The sequence below is a fragment of the Amia ocellicauda genome, chromosome 14 (assembly GCF_036373705.1).
Source record: "Amia ocellicauda isolate fAmiCal2 chromosome 14, fAmiCal2.hap1, whole genome shotgun sequence".
Lineage (NCBI taxonomy): Eukaryota > Metazoa > Chordata > Actinopteri > Amiiformes > Amiidae > Amia > Amia ocellicauda.
In genome coordinates this window covers 17246000-17262640 of record NC_089863.1, presented here as the reverse complement: position 1 = coordinate 17262640, position 16641 = coordinate 17246000, and the positions used below count along the sequence as shown (strand labels likewise).

The window sequence follows — 16641 nt, the reverse complement described above, 5'->3', positions numbered from 1 at the left end:
GCACATGTTGTAGGTTTGTGAATCAACTCAATAGACCTGTTGACATGGAATGGAGACGGCACTTTCGGGAGGAACGCAGGGTTAGGCCATAGCGTGACCCTGGAGCCATCTCCCGCAAAACAGACACACGATGGGTGTATGGATAGGTGACTGCCAGCAAAAACGCAGTCTTTGTGACACTAGCTTCAGCTCAGCTGAGTACAGTGGCTCAAATGGAGCTTGGGAAAATGCGTCCAGCACTACATCAAGGCCCCATGCGGGCAGTGAAGGGGTGCAAGGAGGCCGTAGCCGTCGAGCTCCCTTCAGAAACTGTGCAGCAAGGAAATGAGACCCAGGGAGCTCACCATCAATCCGGACATAACAAACACAATTTGTCAGGGAACCAACCAGGGAGAGCGAATGCATTGACTTGATCTTTTTCAAATGACCAAGATAGAGTCAGAGGGACACTAGTTCCAATGGCAAACTGTGATCACAATATGGTTAGCTTTGAGGCATTCTTTCAAAAACAAGGACCAAGTCTAAACCAATGGTCTACAATTTTAGAAAAGCAAACCTTGAAGGCATGAGGCGGCACTTAGAAGAGTTAGACTGGAGCACACTGGATACAGATTCAGTTGAAAATTGATGGGTATATTTAAAGAATATACTTGAGGCTCAGGAGAAATTTGTACCAAAACTTAGCTTGAGGACGAGAAAACATTGGCCAAAATGGTTTAATAGAGGTATGCAAAAAAATATCAAGAGAAAGAAAATGTTGTATAGCGCATACAAAAGGGATGGAGACAAAACAAAATACATAGAATATGTTGAGATGTAAAGAGACCTTAAGAAAGGGATCAGGAAAGCAAAGAGGGAAATAGAAAGAAACAGCTCTTGGAGCTAAAACTAATGCAAAGAGCTTTTTTCAATATTACAACAGCAAGAGGTCAATAAAGGAGGAAGTGAAACAGATAAAGGGCAAAATGGAAGTATCTTGGAAAATGAACAAGATGTGGCAAATGTTCTAAATGAGTATTTCACAGAGGTTTTCACAAAAGAATAAACAGATAACATGCCACAGGTTAACAATCAGTCCAGTCAGAGAGATCAGGATAAATGAGGAGGAAGTACTAAAGGGGCTAGCAGAATTAGCAGGGACACATGCACCCGGGGACACAAATGGAAATTGGGCTTCAAGGCATTCAAAACGGAAAACAGGAAACACTTCTTTACACAGAAAGTTGTCACAATCTGAACAAACTCCTCAGTGATGTGGTAGAAGATGAAAGTTTGGGAACATTTAAAAATTGACTGGATAGGATCCTTGGATCACTCAGTTATTAATGGACACCAAACGAGCACGATGGGTTGAATGGCCTCCTCTCGTTTGTAAACTTTCTTATGTTCTTATGTTCTTATGTGAAGATGGCCGCCAGATACACTTTGAGCGTGGATGGGGACTTGCCCTGGTCCAACAGCTCTTGTAAAAATTGTAATATGACCTCAATGGAGTAATTAACTGGGTCTTAGCACCAGGTGCTAAATGTCCGCCAGCAGTAGGAATAATGCGACCTCGTAGAAGGAGCTCTCACTGACTGAATAGTGGCTACTACCGCGTCTGACAGACCCCAGGCAATCAAACACTCCCCGTCAGGGTCCAGGCCCAAAGCTGGAGGAGGCCCGGATTGGGGTGCAAAAGCGTGCCCTGCACCTGGGTAAAGAAGTACGATCTCACTGGGAGTTGCCAAGGCTCCCCCTGGAGGAGGGTGATCAGGTCTGTAAACCAGAATCTGCGAGGCCACCGTGGGGCTATCAGCAGAACTGTCACTCGTTCTCTCCTGACCTTCTACAGGACCACGGGGAAAAGGGGGAAAGGAGACTGTACGGCCATGTGTGGGCTAACACATTGATCCCTAGGATTCCTGAGCGGTCTCGGATGGAGAACCATAGTGGGTGGTGGGTGGACTCTGCAAAGAGATCCACTTGCGCTCTGCCAAACCGGCTCCACAAGTGCTGCATCACAAGCGGGTAGAGGCCCCATTCCAAAACCGGGGGGCCTCCCCAAGAGAGGAGGTCCACTGACATGCCGGGGAGTTGAACTGCTCTGATGGAGCGGAGCCATAGCTGCGCCCACAGAAGCAGATGGTGTGCTAAACAGTACAGTACCTCCTTGCTTGTTGATATAGGCAACCACCGATGTGTTGTCCATGAACCAGCACGTCTGTCCCGTAGGACTGGCAGGAAATGAGACAGTCCGAGAAGCACCGTTTGTAAGTCCAGGACGTTGTAATGGAGGGCCCATGCGGGCTCTGTCCACCTGCTTCGGACACCACGTCCATCGCAGACTGCTCCCCAACCTTGTTTGGTGGCGTCTGTCATCATGACTGCTCGGTGGCAGACTGGGCCCAATGGCACACCGAGGGTCAAATTGTGAGAGCTCCACCACCAACGGAGTGCCTTCCAGCACTCTGGGACAGCCAGAGCTGGCAGCATGTCGCCACAATGGCTGCCAGGGATCGCCCAGTCACCCTTGCCGCTTGATGCATCACCGTCACCAGCTGGTCAGCCGCTGCTATCTCCAAGATAGAGGTTGGTGATGCGTCATCATGCTCCGAGGGCTCAGCCAGCTGGGCCAAACACAGGGCCAGCAGGCTCTCTGTGTTTCTGAGGCGAGCCGCTTGGGCTCCTGCCTCATACACCCTTTGGAGCAGTGTCTCCATGACTGCCTGATGGGGCAGGCCAGGCCGCATGGCTCCCCAGACAATGGTGGAGTTAACCTGAAGGAAGTCCCCCAGGCCCGCTTCTGGCACACCCAAGTGGTCCTCATCAAGGAGGTCAGGAAGCAGCAGGAGGGCCCATGTGGACTGCTATGAGCGCTGACTTCTCTCGAGCCTGGTGCATGGCAGGGCATGATCAGAGGGCCAGGGGTGCTGGAGACACTCCACAGCCCTCTGAATCACTGCCCAGAACTCCCAGTCCTGTCCCGCAGGAGCAGGAGGGATGTCCTCGCTCAATGGAGGAGGAGGAGGGGTGGGTGAGACCAGCTCCTCCTCCATGAGGTCCGCCTCAAGCTCCAGAGACAGGCTGTCTTCCTCCCAGGTGGCCTGTATACTGTTCTCATCCAGGGATGGGGCAGATAGACTCCCCTCAGACTCCAGTGGGGTGGTGTGGGCTGGTGGTGGAGCATCATGGTGTGCGCTGTTGCGCTGCTTGCGCTGCCTGCATGGCCAGCAGAGCGCAGATTTGGTCCATTCTGCTGTACAAAGCATGGATGGCCTCATCGTGCTCTCTGTCCACAGAGCCGGACCTCCATCATCGACGTCAGGGCGTGGGACTCCGGTCGTGCCATAGCGGACCAGAAGTTGTGGCCAATTCACACCCACTGTCAGTGCCCAGGCAGACGGGGCATAGGACCTTCCCACTCCAGGCAGGCAAGGTGCGTCGGCCGCAAGTGACGCAATGGTGGAGGTGAGAGAGTGCACACAAGTGTGACCCCACACCCCACGTCACGTGCAGCGGGGGCACACAACAACTGAAACGCCGCCGCGACAGGTGGAGCGCCTAGCGGGCTCGATCCAGCAACGTTTATGGACATGGGGGCACTGCAACACCAACCAGATGCAACCTTGTTTTTGCCAGACAGAACACTGTATATTCCAAGCACCAGGTGCAGGATACAAGTGCCGCGTGGACCCGTAATCTTAACTACACCGTGTGTGCTGGGGCTTACGGGGACACCGGGTGACGTGGGGTGCGGGGTCCGAGGGGGCCGAGGGTAGTAGACCACCAGCTGTACTGGGATCTAAAACCGAGGCCTGCACACACGGACAAGGAGGCGTAGCAGAGCTCTTTCTCAGCGAGATGAGAGAGCGAGATCTCCTACAGCCGCAGTCGCAGGCTGTAATGTGGACGGAAGCCGGCGGAGGAGTCCCTCACGCAGGCGAGATCTCTTACTACACACAGAGGCATAAGCCGTTCAGCCGGGCCTCGGATTTTACTGCCACTGCTAATGCTCCTGCTGTGGAGGAAAAAGCCCTTTGGGTAGCGCTTCCTTGTCAGTGCAAATTCAGAATTTTCAGTAAATTGCAGGATTTGCAGGCTCTAAAGAATTGATATTAACCTAAACGATGGTACCCTATAGGCAACCACCAAAGGCCGTAGCACCGGCTCTGTATAGACCCTGTCTGTATCTAGAGTGATAACAACCAGTTCTTACAGGAATTAGTGGCATCACTGAACACATCCCAACCTAATCGGAACTATAAAGATCTATCTGGGCATTTGATAATGAGACTGATATAATGATTTTCAATAACACAGAATTAGATATTTGTGTTAGACTTATTCAATTTTGATGAACCTTCATCATAATTAATTATTGTAGTCACAACATCTCCAATGTCCATTAGGCATATACGGTATACTGTTAATGTCTTTGAATAATTACTTTTCCAACACTTGTATTAACAGTGTTGTTGCTGCATTAACAAAATCAATTTTTTTCTTTTTCATTCCACTTGCGTCTGTATCATTTTCATCTAATAAATTGGGCCCAATTGTCTAAACAACTCTATATTTGAAAATAAACTTAGTTCAAATTCTCAAAGTAATAATTTACATACACAATTCTGAAAGGTACCACTGCATAAACAAATCCAGAGACATAAGAACATAAAATTTACAATCGAGAGGAGGCCATTCGACCCATCATGCTCGTTTGGTGTCCATTAATAATTAAGTGATTCAAGGATCCTATCCAGTCTATTTTTAAATGTTCCCAAATTTTCAGCTTCAGACACCTGTGCACCTGTCCTTCTGGCAAAATACTGTAATTGACATTTTTCACACCAATCATACTCCCGACTTTCAAGTATGTATTTTCTGAATAGTTATTTAAGTCTGATAGAGGAATTAATGTATTTTATCTTTCCAATGTAATAGTGAAGGTGGATAACAAGCCTGAGGACCAGCAACCTAAACCTGTCGAGAGGCACATCGCTGACTCTCTGGAAAGTCTGACTAAACAAGAAATAAAAAAGTTTAAATACAATCTGAGTGACGAAAAGGCTTCCCCTAATTATCAAGATGAAGACATAACAGTTCAGGACCTTGCACAGGATATCACTGAATACTACAGCGATAAAGCAGGAGAGAACGTAATCAAACTTTTAGAAAAGATGGGGCTGCAGGAGGATGCTGCTGAGCTTAAAACAATTATAATTAAGGGTAAGTATTTTTGTCATTTATTAAAATTAAAAGTAAGCTATATTGCAAGAAACGGTTTTATATTTTTAATGATGATTTTAATTTTAAATTGTGTATACAGCTCTGGAAAAAATTAAGAGACCACTCCAAGTTCAGAAATCAATGTTAAGTGGTCTCTTAATTTTTTCCAGAGCTGTATATATATATATATGAGAGAGAGAGAGAGAGAGAGAGAGAGAGAATACATTATATATATATATATATATATATATATATATATATATATACACACTCACCTAAAGGATTATTAGGAACACCTGTTCAATTTCTCATTAATGCAATTATCTAACCAACCAATCACATGGCAGTTGCTTCAATGCATTTAGGGGTGTGGTCCTGGTCAAGACAATCTCCTGAACTCCAAACTGAATGTCTGAATGGGAAAGAAAGGTGATTTAAGCAATTTTGAGCGTGGCATGGTTGTTGGTGCCAGACGGGCCGGTCTGAGTATTTCACAATCTGCTCAGTTACTGGGATTTTCACGCACAACCATTTCTAGGGTTTACAAAGAATGGTGTGAAAAGGGAAAAACATCCAGTATGCGGCAGTCCTGTGGGGGCGAAAATGCCTTGTTGATGCTAGAGGTCAGAGGAGAATGGGCCGACTGATTCAAGCTGATAGAAGAGCAACTTTGACTGAAATAACCACTCGTTACAACCGAGGTATGCAGCAAAGCATTTGTGAAGCCACAACACGTACAACCTTGAGGCGGATGGGCTACAACAGCAGAAGACCCCACCGGGTACCACTCATCTCCACTACAAATAGGAAAAAGAGGCTACAATTTGCACAAGCTCACCAAAATTGGACAGTTGAAGACTGGAAAAATGTTGCCTGGTCTGATGAGTCTCGATTTCTGTTGAGACATTCTGATGGTAGAGTCAGAATTTGGCATAAACAGAATGAGAACATGGATCCATCATGCCTTGTTACCACTGTGCAGGCTGGTGGTGGTGGTGTAATGGTGTGGGGGATGTTTTCTTGGCACACTTTAGGCCCCTTAGTGCCAATTGGGCATCGTTTAAATGCCAACGGCCTACCTGAGCATTGTTTCTGACCATGTCCATCCCTTTATGACCACGTAGAATTAAGGCAGTTCTGAAGGCGAAAGGGGGTCAAACACAGTATTAGTATGGTGTTCCTAATAATCCTTTAGGTGAGTGTATATATATATATATATATATATATATATATAGAGAGAGAGAGATAGAGAATACATATATATACACTCACCTAAAGGATTATTAGGAACACCATACTAATACTGTGTTTGACCCCCTTTCGCCTTCAGAACTGCCTTAATTCCATGTGGCATTGATTCAACAAGGTGCTGAAAGCATTCTTTAGAAATGTTGGCCCATATTGATAGGATAGCATCTTGCAGTTGATGGAGATTTGTGGGATGCACATCCAGGGCACGAAGCTCCCGTTTCACCACATCCCAAAGATGCTCTATTGGGTTGAGATCTGGTGACTGTGGGGGCCAGTTTAGTACAGTGAACTCATTGTCATGTTCAAGAAACCATGGTGCATTATCCTGCTGGAAGTAGCCATCAGAGGATGGGTACATGGTGGTCATAAAGGGATGGACATGGTCAGAAACAATGCTCAGGTAGGCCGTGGCATTTAAACGATGCCCAATTGGCACTAAGGGGCCTAAAGTGTGCCAAGAAAACATCCCCCACACCATTACACCAACACCACCAGCCTGCACAGTGGTAACAAGGCATGATGGATCCATGTTCTCATTCTGTTTATGCCAAATTCTGACTCTACCATCAGAATGTCTCAACAGAAATCGAGACTCATCAGACCAGGCAACATTTTTCCAGTCTTCAACTGTCCAATTTTGGTGAGCTTGTGCAAATTGTAGCCTCTTTTTCCTATTTGTAGTGGAGATGAGTGGTACCCGGTGGGGTCTTCTGCTGTTGTAGCCCATCCGCCTCAAGGTTGTACGTGTTGTGGCTTCACAAATGCTTGGCTGCATACCTCGGTTGTAACGAGTGGTTATTTCAGTCAAAGTTGCTCTTCTATCAGCTTGAATCAGTCGGCCCATTCTCCTCTGACCTCTAGCATCAACAAGGCATTTTCGCCCCCACAGGACTGCCGCATACTGGATGTTTTTCCCTTTTCACACCATTCTTTGTAAACCCTAGAAATGGTTGTGCGTGAAAATCCCAGTAACTGAGCAGATTGTGAAATACTCAGACCGGCCCGTCTGGCACCAACAACCATGCCACACTCAAAATTGCTTAAATCACCTTTCTTTCCCATTCAGACATTCAGTTTGGAGTTCAGGAGATTGTCTTGACCAGGACCACACCCCTAAATGCATTGAAGCAACTGCCATGTGATTGGTTGGTTAGATAATTGCATTAATGAGAAATTGAACAGGTGTTCCTAATAATCCTTTAGGTGAGTGTATATATACAGTGAGGGAAAAAAGTATTTGATCCCCTGCTGATTTTGTACGTTTGCCCACTGACAAAGAAATGATCAGTCTATAATTTTAATGGTAGGTGTATTTTAACAGTGAGAGACAGAATTACAACAAAAAAATCCAGAAAAAAAACGCATTTCAAAAAAGTTATACATTGATTTGCATGTTAATGAGGGAAATAAGTATTTGACCCCTTCGACTTAGTACTTGGTGGCAAAACCCTTGTTGGCAATCACAGAGGTCAGACGTTTCTTGTAGTTGGCCACCAGGTTTGCACACATCTCAGGAGGTATTTTGTCCCACTCCTCTTTGCAGATCCTCTCCAAGTCATTTAGGTTTCGAGGCTGACGTTTGGCAACTCAAACCTTCAGCTCCCTCCACAGATTTTCTATGGGATTAAGGTCTGGAGACTGGCTAGGCCACTCCAGGGCCTTAATGTGCTTCTTCTTGAGCCACTCCTTTGTTGCCTTGGCTGTGTGTTTTGGGTCATTGTCATGCTGGAATACCCATCCACAACCCATTTTCAATGCCCTGGCTGAGGGAAGGAGGTTCTCACCCAAGATTTGACGGTACATGGCCCCGTCCATCGTCCCTTTGATGTGGTGCAGTTGTCCTGTCCCCTTAGCAGAAAAACAAACCCAAAGCATGTTTCCACCTCCATGTTTGACGATGGGGATGGTGTTCTTGGGGTCATTCCTCCTCCTCCAAACAGGGCGAGTTATGTTGATGCCAAAGAGCTTGATTTTGGTCTCATCTGACCACAACACTTTCACCCAGTTCTCCTCTGAATCATTCAGATGTTCATTGGCAAACTTCAGACGGGCCTGTACATGTGCTTTCTTGAGCAGGGGGACCTTGCGGGTGCTGCAGGATTTCAGTCCTTCACGGCATAGTGTGTTACCAATTGTTTTCTTGGTGACTATGGTCCCAGCTGCCTTGAGATCATTAACAAGATCCTCCCGTGTAGTTCTGGGCTGATTCCTCACCGTTCTCATGATCATTGAAACTCCACGAGGTGAGATCTTGCATGGAGCCCCAGACCGAGGGAGACTGACAGTTATTTTGTGTTTCTTCCATTTGCGAATAATCGCACCAACTGTTGTCACCTTCTCACCAAGCTGCTTGGCGATGGTCTTGTAGCCCATTCCAGCCTTGTGTAGGTCTACAATCTTGTCCCTGACATCCTTGGACAGCTCTTTGGTCTTGGCCATGGTGGAGAGTTTGGAATCTGATTGATTGATTGCTTCTGTGGACAGGTGTCTTTTATACAGGTAACGAGCTGAGATTAGGAGCACTCCCTTTAAGAGAGTGCTCCTAATCTCAGCTCGTTACCTGTATAAAAGACACCTGGGAGCCAGAAATCTTGCTGATTGATAGGGGATCAAATACTTATTTCCCTCATTAACATGCAAATCAATGTATAACTTTTTTGAAATGCGTTTTTCTTGATTTTTGTGTGGTTATTCTGTCTCTCACTGTTAAAATACACCTACCATTAAAATTATAGACTGATCATTTCTTTGTCAGTGGGCAAACATACAAAATCAGCAGGGGATCAAATACTTTTTTCCCCCACTGTATATATATATCATACACCATCCAGCCATAACATTATGACCACTGACAGGTGAAGTGAATAACACAGAAAATCTCGTTATCATGGCACCTGTCAGTGGATGGGATATATTAGGCAGCAAGTGAACATTTTGTCCTCAAAGTTGATGTGTTAGAAACAGGAAAAATGGGCAAGCGTAAGGATCTGAGCGACTTTGACAAGGGCCAAATTGTGATGGCTAGACGACTGGGTCAGAGCATCTCCAAAACTGCAGCTCTTGTCGGGTGTTTCCGGTCTGCAGTGGTCAGTCCCTATCAAAAGTGGTCCAAGGAAGGAAAAGCAGTGAACTGGCGACAGGGTCATGGGCGGCCAAGGCTCATTGATGCACGTGGGGAGCGAAGGCTGGCCCGTGTGGTCCGATCCAACAGACGAGCTACTGTAGCTCAAATTGCTGAAAAAGTTAATGCTGGTTCTGATAGAAAGGTGTCAGAACAAACAGTGCATCGCAGTTTATTGCGTATGGGGCTGCGTAGCCACAGATCAGTCAGGGTGCCCATGCTGACCCCTGTCCACTGCCGAAAGCGCCTACAATGGGCACGTGAGCAGCAGAACTGGACCACGGAGCAATGGAAGAAGGTGGCCTGGTCTGATGAATCACGTTTTCTTTTACATCATGTGGATGGCTGGGTGCATGTGCATCGCTTACCTGGAGAACATATGGCACCAGGATGCACAATGGGAAGAAGGCAAGTCGGTGGAGGCAGCGTCATGCTTTGGGCAATGTTCTGCTGGGAAACCTTGGGTCCTGCAATTCATGTGGATGTTACTTTGACACATACCACCTACCTAAGCATTGTTGCAGACCATGTACACCTTTTCATGGACACGGTATTCCCTGATGGCATTGGCCTATTTCAGCAGGATAATGCGCACTGCCACAAAGCAAAAATGGTGCAGGAATGGTTTGAGGAACACAACAACGAGTTCAAGGTGTTGACTTGGCCTCCAAATTCCCCAGATCTCAATCCAATCAAGCATCTGTGGGATGTGCTGGACAAACAAGTCCGATCCATGGAGGCCCCACTTTGCAGCTTACAGGACTTAAAGGATCTGCTGCTAATGTCTTGGTGCCAGATACCACAGCACACCTTCAGAGGTCTAGTGGAGTCCTTGGCTCGACGGATCAGGTCTGTTTTGGCGGCAAAAGGGGGACCTACGCAATATTAGGCAGGTGGTCATAATGCCCCAAGAACAAGCAGGAACTAAAGACAGCTGTTGTACAGACCTGGCAGAGCATCACCAGGGAAGAAACCCAGCATCTGGTGTTGTCTATGGGTTCCAGACTTCAGGCAGTCTTTGACTACAAAGGATTTGCAACCAAATATTGAAACTCACAATTTAATTCATGATTATGTTAGTTTGTCCAAATACTTTTGAGCCCCTAAAATTGGGGGGACCACATATAAAAATATGTGTAACTCCTACACCATTCACCCAATTTGGATGTAACTAAATAAAAAACAAGTAGCCGCTGAAGAAAACAATTATTTATTTCTTAGCAGACATCCTTAGGCAGGGTGTCTGACAATTTACAGAAGAAACATTTTAAAGCATTACAAAAGTGTAGTAATACACTCAGTACAAAATACAATTAGCATATATCATACAATGAGCTAATAAGTTGCAGACATAACCCAGTTAAGTCCTCAGTATAGGCAAAACAAAAAAGAAGGCATTGGAGAGAGTCATCGAAACACAATTGAATTGCTAACAATACATAAGTATGCAGGAGCCTAAGGAAGCATAGTTTAATAAAATGTAATATAGTAGAAGTGATGAGCAGACCAGGAGAATAGGCCAGACAAATGATCTTTAATTATGGTTGTGGAAATTGTATTTATTAGTAATTCGTTTTGATTGGCCTAGGACTTTAAGATGGACTGGCTTGTTGCCTTGTTATTAATATCAGAAAAAATACTAATTGCTGAATTAAGTCCCTAATAATTCAAGTAGCTTTTGCCATTATGTAACACTGTTAAATTCTTGAAGTTTAACTACTCAAGATATAGAGGGTTAATCAGTTAAGCTATCGCTGATGATCAAAGGGGCTATTTGTTTTAAAAATATGCTTTGAAGCAAATAATATAGACATACAGTGCATCCAGAAAGTATTCACAGCGCTTCACTTTTTCCACATTTTGTTATGTTTACAGTCTTATTCCAAAATGGATTAAATTCATTATTTTCCTCAACATTGTACAAACAATAACCCATAATGACAACGTGAAAGAAGTTGGTTTGAAATCTTTGCAAATGTATTAAAAATAAAAAACAAAAAAAGCACATGTACATAAGTATTCACAGCCCTTGCTCAATACTTTGTTGACGCACCTTTGGCACCATTTACAGCCTCAAGTCTTTTTGAGTATGATGCTACAAGCTTGGCACACCTATTTTTGGGCAGTTTCTCTCATTCTTCTTTGCAGGACCTCTCAAGCTCCATCAGGTTGGATGGGGAGCGTCAGTGCACAGCCATTTTCAGATCTCTCCAGAGATGTTCAATCGGATTCAAGTCTGGGCTCTGGCTGGGCCACTCAAGGACAGTCACAGAGTTGTTCTGTAGCCACTCCTTTGTTATCTTGGCTGTGTGCTTAGGGTCATTATTCTGTTGGAAGATGAACCTTCACCCCAGTCTGAGGTCCAGAGCGCTCTGGAGCAGGTTTTCATCAAGGATGTCTCTGTACATTGCTGCATTCATCTCTCCCTCGATCCTGACTAGTCTCCCAGTTCCCGCCACTGAAAAACATCCCCACAGCATGATGCTGCCACCACCATGCTTCACTGTAGGGATGGTATTAGCCAGGTGATGAGCGGTGCCTGGTTTCCTCCAGACCTGACGCTTGCCATTCAGGCCAAAGAGTTCAATCTTTGTTTCTCATGGTCTGAGAGTCCTTCAGGTGCCTTTTGGCAAACTCCAGGCGGGCTGTCATGTGCCTTTTACTGAGGAGTGGCTTCCGTCTGGCCACTCTACCATACAGGCCTGATTGGTCACCTCCCTGACTAAGGCCCTTCTCCCCCGATCGCTCAGTTTGGCCGGGTGGCCAGCTCTAGGAAGAGTCCTGGTGCTTCCAAACTTCTTCCATTTACGGATGATGGAGGCCACTGTACTCATTGGGACCTTCAATGCTGCAGACATTTTTCTGTACCCTTCCCCAGATCTGTGCCTCGATACAATCCTGTCTCGGAGGTCTACAGACAATTCCTTGGACTTCATGGCTTGGTTTGTGCTCTGACATGCACTGTTAACTGTGGGACCTTATATAGACAGGTGTGTGCCTTTCCAAATCATGTCCAATCAACTGAATTTACCACAGGTGGACTCCAATCAAGTTGTAGAAACATCTCAAGGATGATCAGTGGAAACAGGATGCACCTGAGCTCAATTTTGAGTGTCATGGCAAAGTCTGTGAATACTTATGTACATGTGCATTTTTTGTTTTTTATTTTTAATACATTTGCAAAGATTTCAAACAAACTTCTTTCACGTTGTCATTATGGGGTATTGTTTGTAGAATTTTGAGGAAAATAATGAATTTAATCCATTTTGGAATAAGGCTGTAACATAACAAAATGTGGAAAAAGTGAAGCGCTGTAAATACTTTCCAGATGCACTGTATGTCTATATTATTCACTTCAAAGCATATTTTTAAAACAGATAGCCCCTTTGATCATCAGCGATAGCTTGACTAATTAACCCTCTATATCCTGAGTAGTTAAAAAAGTACATTGGGAAGACACGGCTATTTATGTGTTTGTTTTTTAATACTGCAAATCTCCAGATTGTGGATACACATACATTTTTCTACACAAATTCAAATTAAACTTTCAATGCTAAGTACTTTAATTGATTCAGGAAAAATCTGCAACTTATAATTTTGAATTTCGTCATTTTATTGATCAAAACATTTGATCCTTATAACTGCAGAATGAGAACTTGATAATCATGAAATGTATCATTACATTAAGATATGTAAGATATATTATATGAATAAAGAATCTGACAAAACACCACATTTTACCTCTTAACAAAGCAGAACAGGGAGCAACCATTTAGCTTTTGTTCAGTCTGCTAACTGGTACTACAACCCAATCAAAATAAACACATTTTGTTCATAAATCAATATTAATATCAAATTTTAATGGTTATGAATTGACAACTTATGGTTGTGACCATGATGAAATTATTATATTTTGTTGAAATTATCAAGACATTTAACTCTTACCAGACCATCTGCAGTTATTTTGCACTCAAAGGCAACAGGAAGGTGAATGGGGTCCTGAGAACATAGCTGTCTGTGAATGTTCCTGATATATAACCTTTTTTTTTTTACACAAACCCTGTACACTTTTTGTTGAAGGCCTTGCTTGAGCATAAATTTTATTATTTGTCACACATTACTATGGCCATGTTTTTAACAAGGTTTACTTTCAGTAACTGTGACTTTTTGAGAGATTTTTTTTTTTACCCTTTTTTTAAATACCTTGATTTGAGGTCTGTTATGTTGTACAGGGTATTTCTTGGGAGACAGTTTAATAGGGAAAAAGTGAAAAATATTTCCATAATAACCTGAACAGTTGTAAGCATATATGCATGTCACTTAGAGGTAAGACTTGATCACATTTTCCAATTTCTAATTTTTTTTTTACTTTAAATAACATAATATGGTATGGCTCGATGAGTTTTGTCCCAATTCTTAAGAATGCCTGAGAGATATATTTTGAAAGAGAGAGAGAGAGCAACATTTGTTATCAAGTGCAGAGATGCCAACTGTTAGGGTTTGGCCTTGGCAACTAGGATTTTGAGGCTCTGCTAAGTCCATACAGGCAAAGTAAGTTTGTAAAGAAATATTAGACTTGTTTTCAGTGCAACAAGACGGTTGCTTGTGTCTTTTGTGTGTGTGTGTGTGCTGCTGTGTTAATGATGTAGGTTTCACATTTTTGTAATTGGGGGTGTGGTCGCATCAGATTCATGAATTAAGCAATAATCTATACCAAGTTCAGTGCTTGCCTGGTATACTTGGCTGGTCTCCTTTCACCTCAGCCACCACGATGCCCTGAGTGGGTCCAACCCTCCCAGAGGTGCAGAAGCTCCCTGCCTCCCTGCTTCCCTATGCACCATGCACCACACAGATGCTGTGTGCTTGTGTTTTTTTGTTTTTTACGGTGTTATTCAAGGGGTGGTGGCTCGTAAGTGCTTGGGGGGCCAGGCCACTGGCTAGGGCCACAGGATCCTCGCTTGTCTCCCTTTTGGCCACTAGACTTGTCTAAGCTCTGGACAAAGTGCAGACCACTGGTTGAGGCCATGTTACACTGCTTTCCCCATATCAGGGAGCAGTCTATCCAGATGTCTCAGGTTTATCCTCGTAAGGATTATGGCGCCATGTACGTATCCCTCACCGCTGAATGAGTTGCTGTGATCTGCTCTTGTCTGTACTTCTTCAGATAAGGAGATAGAGTTTGAGAAATTGTCAGAGCCTGCTGGACCTTTTAGAAGCTGTGTCTCAGGCCGTCCCATCAGGCTTCTAGTGTATTAAGCCCCTGCAGATGTTGTTCAGCGGTTTCTGTATGTCAGCTGGTGTGAAACTGGTCCTCAATGTCAGAATGGAACCTGTAAAAGTGTCTGGACAATTCTGGTTAAATGTGATTTAATACAGAGTGGATGATATAGAGCATAGTGAACAGGTACACTGAGTACAACTGAGGCAATGATAGTCCTACAGAGACTTGATTGACAAGTCAGTCTTTTTTTAGTTGAACCTCTGTCCAGCTCCATCTTCCAGGGTTACCACCCAACCCTACCAGAGTAGCCAACAGTAGTGTCTTATTAGTATATAATGTGACAATGGAGCCCTCTCCCACTTTCACACTACAAAGTAACAACTCTGTTTCCCCATATCTGTACCTCTCTCAAAGAGGATTAAAGCAACCCTCCCCAAAACACTCATCTTTAACATTTGCTATTGATATGCTACTGACAAGACATTCAGAGAGCCCCTTCAGCCATGTCCACTTTCTGTGAATCAGGAAATTTGTCACAAACTGTTGAATTCTACCAGTTCAAATGTTTCCAGTTTCAAAAAATATTATTGCTTACATCAATGTTGTACAGTATTTCCACAGTATGAAGCAATGTGCACGTTAGTAACATTAGGTGAGTTACTCAGTCTTACGTTTGTTCATTTATCTCTGTCCCAGCCATCTCTCCTCCTAAGGTATTCAAGACAGCTGATGTAAAACCCTGCAGTGTCATTCTGCAATGGGACAAACCTGATGAAAAAAATACAAAATTTAAGATAAGCTATGATATTGATGGAGAAAAACAAACAGAATCAATTGACTGGGGAACCACTAAAGAAATTCAGGGTTTGAAACCAGAAACAGATTATAAATTCACAATCTGTACGGTTCGTGGAACTGATGAGAGCTATCCTGTGTCATTAACGGTCACAACAGGTAAGGATCGATCATGTTAAATGTATCTATTACATTTAGTTAATCTTAAATAGAATTAACTATAAACTTATAATAAAACTGAAAAATTATTAGAAATATAGCAATGTAAATATAGATAGATCTATCTTTCATTTTAGAAATAAGTGATGAATACCTTGGTATACCATGGTTACCACAGACCTATGTAAAACAGTATAAGATTTTTATTTTCACAGCTTCTGGCACAGAAGAAAATCACAAGGAGGAAAACACAATTGAGATTTATATCAGAGAAACCCTGAACAAACTGAGAACACAAAAACTGAAGTGTTTTATATCATTCTTAAATAAAAAAATGGAAATTGAGGCAACAAATATTGTCTCCCTGGTATCTGATATGATTAAAGAACATGGGGAAAAAAATATTCAAGAAGACACAATTAAGAGTTTAAATGAAATCTACTATAAGAAATCTTCAAAGGAATTGAAGGAGAAGACCAAAAACTGTAAGATCAAATTTTATTTAAAATTATGATATTAATTTGTAAGTTAGTCATTAGTCAAGAGAATATTAACACAAGACACTCTCACCAGGAAAAGCATGGTGATTAAGTGTGATTTCCTTCAAGTGAGAGAGACAGCACTGCACTGATTTTATAAACCTGTATTTTGTAAATGTCTTGTGGTTAGTTATTTGATCATTTTATTTACTTACTGAATTACATAACAGCTCATTTTTAATTATATTCAAAATTATAATAATTAATTCAGTAGGTATAATGGTACTGTCCAATCCATGTATTGTAGATCAGGATTCAGGATTCTAGGTGACTGCTGTTGCTATAAATGTTTATTTGAATTCACATATTTGTAAAGCGACAACACTGCATGTACTGTGCTTGTTTGT

At 43.4% G+C, this 16641-nt stretch overlaps 1 long non-coding RNA gene across 1 annotated transcript in view; it reads left to right on the top strand.

Moving 5' to 3' along the window:
• LOC136767959 (uncharacterized) overlaps positions 1-16641 on the top strand; it is a 37366-nt gene that overhangs the window by 8443 nt on the left and 12282 nt on the right. Inside the window, exons 3-5 of the long non-coding RNA XR_010821906.1 lie at positions 4924-5208; positions 15498-15755; positions 15971-16240. This is a non-coding gene — a long non-coding RNA (uncharacterized LOC136767959). The remainder of the gene's footprint in view (positions 1-4923; positions 5209-15497; positions 15756-15970; positions 16241-16641) is intronic.